Raw genomic sequence first — 18,442 nt, 5'->3', positions numbered from 1 at the left:
TGTGGTTGCGGTGGCAGCTGTAGTGGTTGCAGTGGCCGCTGTTGTTGTTGCAGCATCAGCTGTTGTGGTTGCAGTGGCCGCTGTTGTTGTTGCAGCATCGGCTGTTGTGGTTGCGGTGGCAGCTGTAGTGGTTGCGACGGCAGTTGTTGTGGTTGCAGCAGCTGGTGTTGTGGTTGTTGCGGAAGGTGTTGTGGTTAAAGTGGCAGTTGTTGCGGTTGTGGCGGCAGCTGTTGTGGTTCCAGTGGCAGCTGTGGTTGCGGTAGCAGGTGTTGTGGTTGTGACTGTTGTGGCTGAAACAGGAAATTAGAGTTAGCATTCGTCCAGATCAGTTGTGAAACATGCGCAGTAAGTCTGTATGCCCTGTCCTAATGTGCCTGCCAAAATCTCTATATACAGTGTAGGCCAGGGGTGCTCACACTTTTTAGGCTTGTGAGCTACTTTTCAAATTACCAGCTCAACAAGATCTACCAACCAAATAAAACATATTGCCATTGCTGCGAACACAAAAATGTACTGTAATAATAACAAATTAAGGCCACGCTACACTGTTTCAAAATCAAAGAAGAGATTTATTAAACTATATAACAAATATTCACACTGGTAGTCCATTAACATTAACATTAACTCAGGAGCTCTGAGTGGTTTACACCAGACTGGCCAGTGCCAAGCCAGGTGCCATCGACGTCTCCGGGCGGCGGAGTGTGTGTGTGTGTGTGTCTGTCTGTCTGTCTGTGTGTGTCTGTCTGTCTGTCTGTCTGTCTGTGTGTGTGTGTGTGTGTGTGTGTGTGTGTGTGTCTGTCTGTCTGTGTGTGCATGTGTGTGTGCTTGTGTCTGTCTGTGTGTGTGTGTGTGTGTGTGTGTGTGTGTGTGTGTGTGTGTGTGTGTGTGTGTGTGTGCTTGTCTGTGTGTGTGTGTGTGTGTGTGTGTGTGTGTGTGTGTGTTGTGAGGCGGCGCGGGGCTGAGTGATGCCCTCTCCTGTGTGGTCCAGACGGGAGGCGTCCCCGGCTACTTTTCTAAAAAAAATATTTAAATGTTTTTTTTTAAAACTTTTTTTTTTCTTTTTTTTTTTCAATGCCGTGTGATCTACCCACACTACCTTCGCGATCGACCGGTCGATCGCGATCGACGTAATGAGCTTGTCTGTATGTCTGTCTGTGTGTAATGCTGTTGTTTATTTACTGTAGCCTGTTTGCCTGTTCTTTCACCCACCTGTGCCGTTGACTGTGATAGAGCTGGGGATGATGTTCAGAATGGAGACCTGGCCGTTCTGTGCAGCTGTTGCGAGGGTGTTAGCGATCTCAGTGTTGCTGGGTAGAGACTGTGTGGAATTGAATGCCAACTCAGCAGTGGTGATGATTGACCCAGCTCTGTGGATGAAAAGGTTGAATATGAGTTTCATGAAGATGCACCAAACCATTTATGTAAAAAACCTTAGAGGCACATGGATACACACACATACACTCACACACACTCTCTCTCTCTCTCTCTCTCTCTCTCTCTCTCTCTCTCTCTCTCTCTCTCTCTCTCTCTCTCTCTCTCTCTCTCAATGCCATACTTACGTAAAACTTGTCACAGTGAGACCAGTAAAGGACGAGAAGCTGCTCCTGTAGATTGGTTCAATCTGAAAACAAACATTCAGCATAAGCTTTTTAGCAAACATTTCTATTTGCTTTGTGATTAAATAGTAATGGAGTTATTTTGCATATTACTACAGAAGTGAAATAAGAACCGTTTATTTTTCCAGTTTTATAATAACATAAACCGCTCATCTCCAAACCAGGTAATCGCCAAATAATACATTGTTGTCGTCATCGTAATGATGGGATACTACACAGGTAGTAGGGGCATCGTAGAAAGTGTTTTCTCAAAGGTTATGCAAGCCTATTTCTATCTACAACATGCTCTGTCTTCCCAGTCTCACCTGCTGTCTGGTGAGCAGCTCTCTGTCCTTGAATGCCTGCGAGGTCGAATCGCTCAGGTCCACGTCGAAAACCTCATCAGAACTAAACACCTGAGTGATCGTTGCTGCAGCGGTAACTGATGTTGTGGTTGCTGCAGCAGCTGTTGTGGTTGCTGCAGCATTTGTTGTGGTTGCTGCAGCATTTGTTGTGGTTGCGGCGGCAGCGGTAGTGGTAGCAGTGGAAGGTGTTGTGGTTGCAGTGGCAGCTGTTGTCGTTTCGGCGGCAGCTGTTGTGGCTGTGACGGCAGCTGTTGTGGTTGCAGTAGCAGCAACTGTGGTTGCGCCGGAAGGTGTTGTGGTTTCTGTGGCACCTTTTGTGGCTATAGCGGCAGGTGTTGTGGTTCCAGCTGTAGGTGTTGTGGTTCCAGCTGTAGCTGTTGTGGCTGCTGCAGTAGCCATTGTGGTTGAGCTTGCAGGTGTGGTGGTTAAAGTGACAGTTGTTGCAGTGGCAGGGGTTGTGGTTTCGGTGGCATCTGTTGTGGCTGTGACAGCAGGTGTTGTGGTACCAGCTGTAGCTATTGTGGTTGCAGCATCCGCTGTCGTGGTTGTTGCAGCAGCGGTAGTGGTAGCACTGGATGGTGTTGTAGTTAAAGTGGCAGTTGTTGCAGTGGAAGGTGCTGTGGTTCCAGCTGCAGCTGTTGTTGTTGCAGCTGCAGCTGTTGTTGTTGCAGCTGCAGCTGTTGTTGTTGCAGCTGCAGCTGTTGTGGTTGCAGCGTCAGCTGTGGTGGTTGCACCGGCAGGTGTTGTGGTTTCGGCGGCAGCTGTTGTGGTTGCAGTGGCCGCTGTTGTTGTTGCAGCGTCAGCTGTTGTGGTTGCGGTGGCAGCTGTAGTGGTTGCAGTGGCCGCTGTTGTTGTTGCAGCATCAGCTGTTGTGGTTGCGATGGCCGCTGTTGTTGTTGCAGCATCAGCTGTTGTGGTTGCGGTGGCAACTGTAGTGGTTGCGACGGCAGCTGTTGTGGTTGCAGCGTCAGCTGTGGTGGTTGCACCGGCAGGTGTTGTGGTTTCGGCGGCAGCTGTTGTGGTTGCAGTGGCCGCTGTTGTTGTTGCAGCGTCAGCTGTTGTGGTTGCGGTGGCAGCTGTAGTGGTTGCAGTGGCCGCTGTTGTTGTTGCAGCATCAGCTGTTGTGGTTGCGGTGGCAGCTGTAGTGGTTGCGACGGCAGCTGTTGTGGTTGCAGCGTCAGCTGTGGTGGTTGCACCGGCAGGTGTTGTGGTTTCGGCGGCAGCTGTTGTGGTTGCAGTGGCCGCTGTTGTTGTTGCAGCGTCAGCTGTTGTGGTTGCGGTGGCAGCTGTAGTGGTTGCAGTGGCCGCTGTTGTTGTTGCAGCATCAGCTGTTGTGGTTGCGGTGGCCGCTGTTGTTGTTGCAGCATCAGCTGTTGTGGTTGCAGTGGCCGCTGTTGTTGTTGCAGCATCAGCTGTTGTGGTTGCGGTGGCAGCTGTAGTGGTTGCGACGGCAGCTGTTGTGGTTGCAGCAGCTGGTGTTGTGGTTGTTGCGGAAGGTGTTGTGGTTGCAGCAGCAGGTGTTGTGGTTGCGGCAGCAGGTGTGGTTGTAGCGGCAGGAGTTGTGGTTGTGGCGGCAACTGTAGTGGTTTCGGTGGCAGCTGTTGTGGTTGCGGTGGCAGGTGTGGTTGTAGCGGCAGGAGTTGTGGTTGTGGCGGCAACTGTAGTGGTTTCGGTGGCAGCTGTTGTGGTTGCGGTGGCAGGTGTTGTGGTTGTGGCGGCAACTGTAGTGGTTTCGGTGGCAGCTGTTGTGGTTGCGGTGGCAGGTGTTGTGGTTGCGGCGGCAGGTGTTGTGGTTGTGGCGGCAACTGTAGTGGTTTCGGTGGCAGCTGTTGTGGTTGCGGTGGCAGGTGTTGTGGTTGCGGCGGCAGGTGTTGTGGTTGCGGTGGCAGCTGTTGGGGTTGCGGTGGCAGGTGTTGTGGTTGCGGTGGCAGGTGTTGTGGTTGCGGTGGCAGGTTTTGTGGTTGCGGCAGCAGGTGTTGTGGTTGCGGCGGCAGGTGTTGTGGTTGCGGCGGCAGGTGTTGTGGTTGCGGTGGCAGGTGTTGTGGTTGCGGTGGCAGGTGTTGTGGTTGCGGCGGCAGGTGTTGTGGTTGCGTCAGCAGCTGTCATGGTTGTAGCGGCAGCTTCAGTGGTTGCAGTGGCAGGTGTAGTGGTTGCATCAGCAGCTGTTGTAGTTGCAGAGGCAGGAGTTGTGGTTTCAGCTGCAGGTGTTGTGGTTTCAGCTGCAGGTGTTGTGGTTGTTGCAGAAGGTGTTGTGGTTAAAACGGCAGTTGTTGCAGCAACAGCTGTTGTGGCTGTTGTGGCTGCAGCTGTTGTGGCTGTTGTGGCTGCAGCTGTTGTGGTTGCTGCGACAGCTGTTGTGGTTGCAGTGGCAGGTGTTGTGGTTGCAGCAGTAGTTGTGGTTGCGATGGCAGCTGTTGTGGTTGCGGATGCAGTAGGTTGAGTTGTTGTTGTGACTGCTACAGTTGTGGTGGGGGCCATTGTAGTTGTTGCACTGGCTGCAGCTATTGAAATGGAGGGAACATTTTACTTCTACACACATGCAAACAGGGGTATCATTGAACAATAATGAATGGACAGTTATAATTACTTATATAAGTCCTGTCCACACTATTAACAAATTAGTATTCCAGCATTTAGAAACATTTAGAAATGTTTAACATAGATTATATCAGCAGTCACCAAGTATTCATGAGGGAAATAACGTTAACATTTACATTTTACTGTGTAAGCAGGTTTATTCATGAATGTTTGTGTTACCAAACATATTTCATGTATTAATTAATTGTATGAACAGTTATACGTAGGCTGTTGAACTTACCAATAGTTAGTAAAATGACAGTGAATACTTTTCTGTCCAACATATTTGCAGGATTGTAATGGGAATCTAGAAAGTTAGAAATTACAAGTTAATTCCCCCCTCTGTTATTTTTCTTATCACTTAGCACATTGAATGAGAGCGCTATGTAATAATAGGAGATTCAATGAGGAGAATAAGGAAAGCTGTAAATTAATCTAAAGGTTTTTCTACTAATAATAATTAATATTATGTTGTATAATAAATAATAACATTATGTTCTGCTTATGAAGCATTTCTACAACATTAACCCATGTTTGTTTAATTAACGATTTGCTAATAAACTTTTACACATACAATTTAAGTGTTTACCCAAGTGTGTTACACATTATTTGTAATACATTCATAAATCATGTTTTACTCATTTGTAGATGTGTTTGCAGTAAAATTGCAATATTAATTATTTACAGTATAAACAGAAATAAAGGTTATTTGAAAAAACAACCTTGCCAACATGTTATAATAATAATTTGTTAATTAGATTTAGATATGTTTGACAAAATCCACAATTGAACAATTCACATTTTCTTCACATAGAAAACATAACGGTCAGTTGGTACAGAGTAAATTAGTCGCCAATGTTAACTTACCAAAGATGTTGTGTGTCTGAATGTTGATCGTGGTGTTAAATGTTCAAGTCTCTCTCCGTCCGGGTCGGTTTAGAAATTATGCCAAAGCTTAAACTGTGTTCACCTTAACAGCTTTAATGTCATTGAGTGTAATGATAGTGTCACCTGGGGACTCTTATACCTTGGGGTGTGACGAAAGTCATTGTCAAGGAATGAAAAAAAAAAAAAAAAAAACAGTCGCCACCCTGTGTGTCCCTCATTTTTACAACAAGTATCATTCTCATTGTTCTCTAGGTATGTCTAATTACACAATCGTCAGTAGCATTTCGCAAGGGGTCTAATTTTGGTCGGGCACTGTTAGAAGACAGCGAGATAAATCCCAAGTATACAACAACTGTCTTGGGAGTTTCAAACAGTAATTGCAGAATGATAGATGATCACACAAATATAGATGAACTCTGGAATCAGGGTTGGGGTCCATTCTGATTCAATTACATCAATGAAATTAATTAAATAAATTGAAACATAACTGTATTTTGTTGGTGTGGGGAGGCGGAGGGGGTTGCGTAGTCAGCTGAAAGCCATTGTTACATGTTTCCATTCATTTTCTAAATGTATTCATTTGAGGGAACCGACCCTGACCATAGCTCATACAGGTGCTTGCATTTTGGGATTGTGGTGTGTGTGTGTGTGTGTGTGTGTGTGTGTGTGTGTGTGTGTGTGTGTGTGTGTGTGTGTGTGTGTGTGTGTGTGTGTGTGTGTGTGTGTGTGTGTGTGTGTGTAGGTGTGGTTGACTGTGACCGTGACTGTGACTGTCCACATTAATATCTTTGTAACGCCTAAGAAGTTCGTCAGACATTCCTGGTAGTCTAAATACAGCGAATACAGTATACGTAGATGTGTTGTACGCACCGAACACACTATCCCATGTTCCACTGTAACAGGTTATTGATAAGGATCTGGCTTTATATAAGCAACGGTAGCAGATCTAAAAGATCTGAATACAATTTGTGTTAGTTTGTATGCTCTTGATTGGATTTAAATCCGTTGATCTATGTATCTCCCTATCAGCTGTCACATAAAATAGCTTGTGATGTATCTTGTGTGTGTGTAGTTGGCAGTGAGAACAGTGTACCGCAGACACAATATAGGCCTACAAATAGATTTTTTAAAAGCAGACATTGATCGGTGTATTAGTATTACAAATGTACACATTCGCAGCCACACATAGACAACAATGGTAATAATCAGGCAGCATCACAGTTAATCATAATTTAAACAGTTTAGCAATTTAGGGAACGGGGCTGACGTGATAGAGAATTGAGACCTGCTAGCGATTGAGAATGTGACCTGCCTCAAATAGCTATATTGTGACGTTAGAATGATAAGGTTCTATCTCCGTTTAGGGTAGTTCAGAGATATTGAGCGTCAAAGTTGTTACATTCCATTATGTTTGGTGAGATGGAACCTTTGTATTTTATGAATTACTAACTAAAAAATGTCAACATTTTAGAAAATACCACCACACAGGCATTAATAAACACCTAATGGATCAGATTATGTAAAAAACTCAATTTTGAGAAAAATGGAGATAGAACCTTATAATTCTAACGTCACCATATGACAAGCCCTGTTGTCTCTGGCCTGGCTGCCTGTCACATTAGGGGACCTGTCAGTGTTTTGTCACAAGATAAACGGTGGTTGTAAAAGAGGAGGGAACTATGTCCTGTTGTCATAATAGAGGTGTGTAATGAAATGACACTCAAAAGCAACATCGCATAACTGAGCAGGAAACGTGCTATGCAAATAAAGGCTATTATTGTTATTATAACTGCAATGACGTGGACAGGAACGTTACGTTAATACTATTTTTAGCAACATTACGTCCATTATTGTCCTTTGACGCTATAGATAGATAGGCTATACTCCCTAATTGTGTTTGAAAGTGTGATGTCAGGCTAACATTATATGAACACTAACTTCTAATTCACATTATGATAAGAACACATGAACATTGTCCACAGGTTATATTAATCCCAAAAAAAAGTGACAGTATGAAAGTGACGCTATAGATGCGTGCCAAAACCTTCCAGTTATCCCCTTCACTACCACGTATTATCCCTCACATAGAAATAGATATGTATTCCGCTAAACTCCCGTCCTGTTAACGTTTTCTCTGTGTGTGTGTGTGTGTGTGTGTGTGTGTGTGTGTGTGTGTGTGTGTGTGTGTGTGTGTGTGTGTGCGTGCGTGCGTGCGTGCGTGCGTGCGTGCGTGCGTGCGTGCGTGCGTGCGTGTGTGTGTGTGTGTGTGTGTGTGTGTGTGTGCGTGCGTGCCTCCACCTATCCACTTCTGATTCAACCATACAGCAACCCACATCGTTTCAAACACATCTTAGCCTTTATCTACATCTCATTTTGTGTACTTGTTCTATGAAGCATAAAGACACATCAATATTTTAATAGGCCTATACGCGAACTACACGACTTTGGTGGACAGAAAAATAAATACATAAAATAATAGCCTGGTCTAGGTTATGTAGCCTAACGGTAATCGTTTGGGGCGTCACAAACAATTCTATGAATGCTGATAATAATTGAGAATGTAACCACATTTTATATGAATAACAATTTAGGCCTATTTCTATAATGCTTGCTGCCGTTCTCCCGTTTGGTTTGCGCCGGTGATCCTAATTGCTGTCGGCTGAGGCACCAAGTCCAGTGTAATCATGTTCTTTTGTATCCGAGTAGTAGTGGTAACAAGTGTAGTCGTATTGTTGTATATACACATATTAAATACAGTACAGGCCAAAAGTTTGGACACACCTTCTCATTAAATACGTTTCCTTTATTTTCATGACTATTTACATTGTAGATTCTCACTGAAGGCATCAAAACTATGAATGAACACATGTGGAATGATGTACTTAACAAAAAAGTGTGAAACAACTCTAAATATGTCTTATATTTTAGATTCCTCAAAGTACCCTTTGCTTTTTTGTTGTTAATAATATATTTTTTGTTGTTAATAAAATATATAATAATAATATAATATATATATATAATAACATATTATTATTAACACATATTATATTATATATTATTATTATATATTGTATTAACAACAAAAAGCAAAGGGTGGCTACTTTGAGGAATCTAAAATATAAGACATATTTAGAGTTATTTCACACTTTATTGTTAAATACATAATTCCTATGTGTTCATTCATAGTTTTGATGCCTTCAGTGAGAATCTACAATGTACCAAATAGTCATGAAAATAAAGGAAACACATTGAATGAGAAGGTGTGTCCAAACTTTTGGCCTGTACTGTACATATATACATATGCAGTATAGCTGCAACGTTTGCAGGAAAAGTGCTATACAAATAAAGGTTATATGGTTATTATTGTTATTATTATTATTATTATTATTATTATTATTATTATTATTATCGGGACACAGCTTATTGTGATGACTGTGTCCGCTAGAGGGAGCTGTTGGGCTTGTGTTGGGGCAGAGTCTGGAAGTCCAATAAGTATTAGCCTAACTATACACCATAAACAAGTTACGAATGCCGTTTTACAGTTAGGTCCGGAAATATTTGGACAGTGACACAATTTCCATAAGCTTGTCTCTATACGCCACCATAATGGATTTGAAATTAATTGAAAAATAACTGTTTTTCTTTGTTTGTGTTTTTTGGTGTGGGGAGGCGGCGATGTTTGTATTTATTCTTGCCGGGGCCTCTTAGCCAGATCATCATTGTAAATTGATTTTATCTGGTAAAATAAAGGCAATAATTTTTTTTAAAAAAGATTGTATTTTGGGATTGTAGGTGTGGGAGACTGTGACTGTGACTGTGACTGTGCACACTCCTTGTATAACGCCTAAGAAGTTCGTCAGGCATTCCTGGTAGTCTAAATACAGCTACTACAGTACGTTTTGTACGTAGGCAGTCTTGCTTCACTGAATCTCAACGAACGCTGTCAAACACTCTCCCATTTTCCACTGTGACAGGCTATTGATAAGGATGTAAATGCCATCACACCGTTGCAACTCAAAAGCCACTCAGACCTTTTACCTGCTTAACTGATAAAGAAACAGCAAAGGAATAGCCCACATCTGTCCATGAACCAGCTGTCACATATATAATATGACATATATGATATATATGACCCTAACTGTATAAAACCGTTAACACTGTGGCCATGATGTCAGCAGGTCTTGCATTAGGCCTAATCCTGTTTATAGCTTATTGGATACAGGTGAAAGCAATGTTTTTTTATGACGATATTCTCCATAATAAGGTGTAATGCAATCGTTTTTTTTTTTTTTTTACATTACAAATGTAAAAAAGAAAAAAAAGAAAGAAAAAAAGTTCCTTTAGGGAGGTTCCGATGTCGAACGGCCACTGTAGGTATTTGGATAGCTGTTTTAAGGCGATATTGTTAAAAACGTTTTTCGATCCCAATTTAAATACTGGCCCACCTGTAAGCCTTTATTTTTATGTCAGTGAAAGCCATAAAAATGGATGTTGGCGAAAAAGTCGGACCGTTTTTTGTAACAATCAAGTGACACGACTAATAACATGAATATCAGGATTTGTTTTTGTTTTGCCAAGAAAATTAAAAACGAGTTTGTCTTATGAGCAGTGAATGTATATTCTACTGGGTAAAACGACAACCTATCCGGAAAGGCTATTCGCGATATTTTTGTTTCCTCTTTTCGTCTCTTTTGAATAATAATAATAAATTAGCCCGATGTATTTCGTTTGCACAATTGAATGCATTCGTTTCTGAATTAATTATATAGGCTATTATATATGTATCATTAACGTTATATATGGTTCTAGGCCTAATGAATTCAGAAATAATAAGTAATTTTTTCTTATGTAAGCAGTAAAATTATGTTGAAGCGTTACGTTTTACCCAACGGAATATATAACCTAAACTAGTGAACTAAAAATCCACTACCGGCTATTACCGGGGATGTATTACACAGCAGAGATTACCAGAGGTTTTGTGGATGACTATAGTTTACTCTTAAAATATACAGGATCGGTGATTCACTTACTTAGACAAATGTATTTGTTGTAAATCGCTTTGGATAAAAACGTCTGCTAAATGCCAAACATGTCAATGTTGATGTCCACTGTCGGCCTATTAGTTATCACGATGACACATTATGCGACTTGGCGACTACTAGATATTTTGTGTTTATAAAACAAAACTTTTTAAAAAAAAATATATAATCATAAAATGATACATGGTTATTATGACGATTATGCAGTCAGTGATTTGTGCTCTTATTGTGTCCTATTCTAAACACGTTTGGCAGGAACGTCAGTCTTGGAAATAATGGAATATAGTTCTAAATGGATCAAGTTTTTATGTTTTTCGTTGACTGATCAATGTGCGACAATATAAGTCTGAGGATTTTGTCAGGTTTGTTCTTAGCATAACTCTGTTTATAGCTCTTTGGGGGTTTTGTCAGATTCAATCCAGCTACACTCGTTGTTAGGGAGATGGACATCCACCAATTTACCTGCGTCTATTTTCTTCATTTAAGTCAAGGACATAGTATATAAAAAAGAAAACGATACTTGAAAAAAAAAAAGGAAAAACTGTCCTTCACGTCAGTTTGACGAATGTCATCACGCACCTGCCCTTCCTTGTGTCACGCTGACAGCGCGTGATTGACAGCCAATCAGCGCGCTCCTTGTCTGCACGTAAACGCTGTGACTAATGGCCACATTGTCATGATCATCCTGCTAAGAAACGCGAACGAACGGGTTTGCAGTGTTCAAACGAGGGTGGTGAGTGACGGTGACAATAGGCAAGACACACAAACACACACACACACACACACACACACACACACACACACACACACACACACACACACACACACACACACACACACACACACACACACACACACACTAAACTACACCCAATGTCTTTTCCACTTGTGTAGGCGTTGCACGCTCAGTTAGGTTTATAACGGCCAAGTGGCTTTAGTTTGGTATAAATATACATAGGCTATTTTATGTATCCTTTATTTATCCAGGGAGGTCCCTTTGAAACCAAGGCCTCTTTTTCAATAGTGCCCTGATTACAAAATACTGTAGGCTATATACACATTTACATATTACATATTATTATTATAATATTATTTTTGACTCTTTTATCCAAAGTGACTTACAAGTAGCCTTCATTTGTCTAACATAGGTAAATCGATACATCAGTCATCATAAGCAAACATCTATGCTAGGACCAGGTGCCATTGGCAGTCACAACGCTAGAAAAAAGCACAAAAAGAAACTAAAAGTAGAGCAACTGTACAGAAGGATAGTGAATGAATGAATGAATGATCTTTATTGTCATTGTAACAGGTGCAACACAATTTAAATGCAAGCCCTAGGTGCTAACAATCAACACAGTCCTAAGATAATAAAAACCAAGAATGAGACATAAATAGACGGGATATAAATAGGGGGGATAAGTGATCAGTAGGAATCTGAGAATGTATCTATTATGTGAACGGTACTTATATACACTATGGCCTATTCACAGGGGGGTATATAGACAGGGGGGAGTTAGCATGTAACTGTGTACTTTTTATAAACGTATGAACTGGTAACTTATATACAGTATATGAAAACCTAACACAAGAATGTAAACATATTGCAGGGTTATAGAACATTGCACTATTCCCTCGTTAGTGGGGGGTGAAGAGGTCTTAGGGGGGACAGTCAAGATGTAGCCTGAAGAGAGGGGTCTTCAGTCTACGGAGGAAGATAGGTAGTGACTCTGCTGCAGTCTTGACAGCAGGGGGAAGATCATTCCACCACCGGGCGGGCGGCAAGACGGTGAAAAGCTGTGACTGAATAGCGCGACAGACCCATCCATAGAGGCGGCGGTGCCAGGCGGCCAGCCGAGGTGATCTGGTTTGGATAGAGAGGAGGAGGAGAAGGAGGGGGAGGAGGAGGAGGAGAAGGAGGGATAGAGTGGCTCGGCACCGAAGTGGGGGTGGCGGAGGCATGGGGTTGGGCGGAGGTAGAGAGGAGGAGGGGGAGGAGGAGGAGGAGGAGGAGGAGGAGTAGGAGGAGGGGGAGGCGGAGGAGGAGGAGGAGGAGGGGGAGGAGGAGGAGGAGGAGGAAGAGGAGGGGGGGGAGGAGGAGGAGGGGGAAGAGGAGGAGGAGGAGGAGGATCTGGGTTTGAGGGATGACCATTGTTTGCAAGTAGGGAGGGCCTTCAATCTATTGCGAGCTGCTACAGGGAGCCACTGAAGGGTGCGAAGGAGGGGGGTCAACCAAGGAGAGAAGATTAAGAAGGCCAGACAAGTTAAACTTATCTGACTGGATGTTGAATTCACCCAGTCATGTGAGCAGTGAGCAGTGTGCTGTACTCAGGGAAGAAGCTGAGAAGGACATACAGTACACCAGTCACCAAGCTGGCCTGCAGGGGGGGTCGGTAGATATGAATTCAATGTGAAGTTTGACAGAGGAGGTAACAGAAACAGCATAGAATTCGAAGGTGTGACAGGGGAAGGACATTGTGTGACCGCTTAGGTGAGATGAGGAGCTTTGTGTCACCCCCTCGACCAGAGAGTCGAAGAGTTGGTTCGGTGGGAGCCAGGAAGTGAAGGGACATGAAGCCGGCATAGGCTGAGATAGCCTCTGTTTTCCAGATCCCGTACTGGCAGCTCCAAAGTCCTACCGTGACAGCAAGGCCGTGGTCAGTTGACCATGGTGGTTAGACTAGATTAGATGGGTTACAAGGCCGGGGGGTATAGCATTTTATTTGTCCTTCTGAGGGATGAAATAACAGTTTGTAACACTATTATTTACAGATTATTAGAGGACATAATTTACACAGACAATACGATTTTCTATACAATCAGTTATAACAACAGAACTACAAGGAATGTTGTGGAGTATGTATAATGAACTGACACAGATTATCAAACCTAAACTCTGTGGACAGGTCCTTTACAAGGCTTCAAACTGACCAAGTGACACACGATCTCACGAATCTAAGGTCCCTCACAGCTCACAAGAAACTATGAGGAAGCGGAGAAGGTTTTTTCCCAGACAACAGATAAAGCCACATCTGTCAACCGCTATTGCGAAAATATGTTTTTTCACTCTATTTGGCATGTCACACACCTACATGTCACACACCACATGCCTACAGAAACTCTAATAATAATAATAATAATAATAATAATAATAATAATAATAAATGTTATTTATAAAAGCACTTTACATAAGAAACCTCAGAGTGCTCCAATTAAGAACACACAGCACTGCATAAGATAATAAAAGCCACGTAAAAGGCACAATTAATAACGCTAGATTAAATCGTTATATTCGTCAGAGAGGAGTTGAGCGGCAGCCAGTGTGTGCCGCATCAATATGCCGACCGACCGTTGTGCCGACAGCCCTCCCTGCATGTGAATGCTCTCCGCTTCTCTGTCTGAAGACGGTACATGTGGGAAAACTAGGGTTAGGGTTAGGTGCTACGTCGACTTGGTACATGCTGGCATGTCTAATCCTATCCCTACCCCTAAGCCCAACCCTAACCTTAACCGTAGCACCCTAGCACCTAACCCTAACCCTAGTTTTCCCACATGTACCATCTTGTCAGCTCTCGCAGAAATCCGCTAATAAACTGTCGGCATCGTGGTCCATCGGCATCGTGGTCCGTCGGCACAGCGGGTGGGCCCCAGCCAGTGTGCGCCCGCGTTCCCTCAGTTCCCTCTGCAGGGCTGCTAGGCCGAGTGTCAGCGTATGTCTTTGCTGTATGTAATTAGTTTGGGTTGAATGTCATCCATTTGAGAAGCCTATAGTGTGCGAATTAAATCACGGTGTGCGGGGGAGCGCGCGCGAATTTTTTTCGCGTGCACGAATTTTTTTCGCGTGCACGCGCATAAAACACGCACTGGCATTACAACCACTGTATAATTTCAACTTTCACCCTTAAAATGACCGTGTGGGCCATGGAGAAGTTACCCTGTCAACTACAGACACTGAGGTGGAAGAGTGACCGGTCTATGGACGTCGGTACGGTCCAATACCCAGTGTCAGACAAGGAGGAAGTCTAGTCAACAAGGCTAGTACAGGCCTCACAGCTACACTCAGGTTAATAAAGGTAGCAGATGAATATGTGTACTATGTGTCTGTGTGACATGGCTACATCAATGAGCAGAGATGAATGCTGCAGTCAGTAGTACAGTAACTATCTATTTCATAGACACATGATGGATGATGATGGAGAGTGATGGTGGTCAACACATCACAGCAGGTCAACACATTCAATGATGTATCACAACCAGACCATGTCAGAAACACAACCAGACCATGTCAGAAACACAACCAGACCATGTCAGAAACACAACCAGACCATGTCAGAAACACAACCAGACCATGTCTGTATCACAACCAGACCATGTCAGAAACACAACCAGACCATGTCAGAAACACAACCAGACCATGTCAGAAACACAACCAGACCATGTCTGTAACACAACCAGACCATGTCTGTAACACAACCAGACCATGTCTGTAACACAACCAGACCATGTCTGTAACAACCAGACCATGTCAGAAACACAACCAGACCATGTCTGTAACACAACCAGACCATGTCTGTAACACAACCAGACCATGTCAGAAACACAACCAGACCATGTCTGTAACACAACCAGACCATGTCAGAAACACAACCAGACCATGTCAGAAACACAACAATGCATCAGCTGAGTTAAAGAAAACCAACTCTTACCTTTGATGACAGAACATGAGCCGTGTTTACCCGTACCTCCGCCTTGCCCCGCGCATATTGCTATGAATAATTCGAAGATAGGTGCTTGCACGTTAGGTGCAAGGCTGCTTGGTTAACCCATTAGCGGGAACATTATTAGTTGCACAAAATAGGCTGATTTAATTGACCATGAACATCAGAGACAGACATTACGAATCTTCATTTAAAATACTCCGGAAGCCCGAAGTCCGGAAAACCGGAAGTCGGGAGTCCTCAGCATAATGCATTGTCTGCAATACAACAGGAGATTTCTTGGCCAGGGCGCACAAATGTGCGTCCTGGCCAAGAAATAGAGACAGCCAATTGGAGCGCTGCTACAGCTCACGTGTAAGCCAAAAGTATTCGTCCTGGCATAGACTTGCATTGACACGGCGCCCCGCGTTCTCTCCCTATGTATTTTAACAGTGAGTTTTACACACACACACACACACACACACACACACACACACACAGATAAAAATGTTTATTGTATTGGAGGATTTTTAATGAATGCTGATAGGCGCCGACAGAATATCAGCCGCATTTTGTGAATAAACAATGTTTATTTCAAAAAAAAACTTTTACAAATCGCAACCAGGAAGTGAAGGTGGGGGCGGCGCCCCAGCGCCCTCTATCGGCCAGCCGCCACTGATAGCAAGCCTAAACACTGCCCTACACAACACAACCATGCACATAGCCCGTCTCATTATAACACAGCAATCCATAGGCCTACAACACAGCAGAAGCCAAGTCTATAAAAGCGGGTTTCCTCGAACAACTTTGCGTTGATACAGAGAATCCTGTTTGGCATTATTATTTCTTTTTGTCTTGTTTCTGCCAGTTCAACTGCCCTTTTGTGCGCCACACTATCCCGGTGCTTGTAGATTTTCTTACGCAAGTTGTTCTGTCTATTACTGGTTACGTCCCCGTTCATCCACTCTTCTGACAAGTGCGCTCCAACTTTATCAGTGAGGAGAAGGCTTTTGGCATCCCTGCATAGAGTACAGCCTAAGCAACTATTCTTTGAGAACAGCCACGGGAGACGTGTGTGTCCCCCCCCCCCCCCCCCCGTTAGTGATTTCTCGAAAAATCTAAAAAATCAATGAAAACCGTTAAGGATTTCCCAAAAATCATATTCATAACCATTATGAATTCATAACTCGGTAACGGTATAACCTACAGACTCCATTTAAAGATTAGTATGTTGTCCTTATGATTTTGATCACTTCACTCGTGGACTATTATTATCGAAATCGAAGTAAAAAATAGTTATTGACTTAAGAAAGGCGGGTCCACCCCCCTGCTGTGCGGTTTTGAGCGACATTGAAAAATATGCTCGTTAACGGTACATGACTGAGACTCCATTCAATTTTTAGAGTGTTCAGCATGCTATTGTGATCATGGAGAAATTTAGTTTGGAATTCTAACCCATTGTGACGCGGAGATATTCGGCCGTAAGCGACGGGTCCCCCCCCCCAGCTGCTGCTCAGAGAACCGCTTCCTGGATGAAACTCCCGCTGACAGCGGGGCGAGAGAATATTTCTACCCGGGGATTTCCCTCTTCATGTTGTTTAGACTTCTTTGGATAGAAATCGCCCAAGGTGAGTTGCTGCTTTCTTCTTTTCGACATCTTTTCTTCTTTTTTTCACTGTCATCAACAATGGCGCGCAGGAGTTTTTTTAATGCACGTAGTAAACAAGCTCGTGAGTGGGTAGTGGACGCCTGCAGACAGACAGTGCCCCCACGCCCCGAGCGGCTCTGGCTAGCGCGGTAAAATCTTTTTTTTCATTATTATTATTATTTATATATTATTTTTTCCCCTTATTTTACACCTTTGAGAAAAACCATGACCAAAATAGCATTTATTTGGCTATCATATCAATCTTTTAGAGCTCCCCCAAAATTTCACAAACCATGTTTCCAGGGGAGCTCATGTCACCACTAGGGGAGCTATAGCTCCCCGAGCTCCCCCTTATTTCGCTTATGGTTGAATGTCATCCATTTGAGAAGCCTATATGCAGTATATCCTTGTTTTTGTAAGTGTCTGAGGGGAAACGGTCCATCCGTCACGATAACCATCTCTTCCTCATGTCTGTCAGCAGAAACCTGTTATTACCGTACATTTGATGAAAGGATCATAAAGTTGTGGTTGTTGTGCAAGTTTACGAGGGGCGGTGTATGATATTTTTGTTTAGTCTGTGGCTACCCAACGTTTATTTTGCCAGGTTTTAGGGCAGGCGATCAGATGGGCGCGTTCATGCCAAGTTGTGTCATTGTTCCTCTACTTAAATGACCCACGGTTACTTTACCAAGGTATTTGGTGGGAGAGTGTGGTCTTAAGAAGACAGAATGCCTACAGAAGCTCTGCAGGGCTGCTAGGCCGAGTGTCAGTGTATGTCTTTGTTGTATGTAATTTGTTTGGGTTTGGACGTGGCTCATTTTCATCTGATGGTAGAAGATAAGTAACTGGACGTAGTTCTGTCTGGTGGGAGAGTGTGGTCTTAAGAAGACAGAATGCCTACAGAAGCTCTGCAGGGCTGCTAGGCCGAGTGTCAGTGTATGTCTTTGCTGTATGTAATTTGTTTGGGTTTGGACGTGGCTCATTTTCATCTGATGGTAGAAGATAAGTAACTGGACGTAGTTTTGTCTGGTATTCTTTAGGTGAGTGAGGAGCAACGTTTTGGAATCTGTTTGGACAGGGGAGCTTGGTTGAGGAAGACAGAGGCATCCTACCTCGATAGCATGCTCGATAGCATGCATCCTACCTCGATAGCATGTCTGTGGTTTGGACAGGAATAACTAGGGACACGCTCAACCAATGTTGTAAACCGATGTTGACTTTCCGCATTGTTAAACAAAGTAAATGTTTGCTTTAGGGTTAATGTGACACTGGTTGAGTCCTCTTCGTTGCTCTAAGAAAACAATGAAGGGAACGCACATACAGTAAGTCCCTTGAAGAAGCTTACATAAGCTATTGTTATTCAATTATGTTAAAATAGAACTGGATGTGGTTTGGTTGTTTGCTATTTCGATTGTTGCTTCTCTGTCTATTTATCTTATTTATTAAATTTTGAGACATTATTCAAGTCATGCACACATGCATTTTCAGAGTAATTCATTAGTTGAATGCAAATGTAATTAGTTAAATGCAAATCATTGTTGATACCTGTTTGGTGATAAACAAAGATTTTAGAAATGCGATCCAATGGTCTGTATGGAACACCATTTTGGCATTTCCCTCTAACTAGGTAGTA

This window comes from Nansenia antarctica, assembly GCF_963989245.1.
Source record: "Nansenia antarctica genome assembly, chromosome: 6".
Lineage (NCBI taxonomy): Eukaryota > Metazoa > Chordata > Actinopteri > Argentiniformes > Microstomatidae > Nansenia > Nansenia antarctica.
This window is presented reverse-complemented; position numbering follows the sequence as displayed.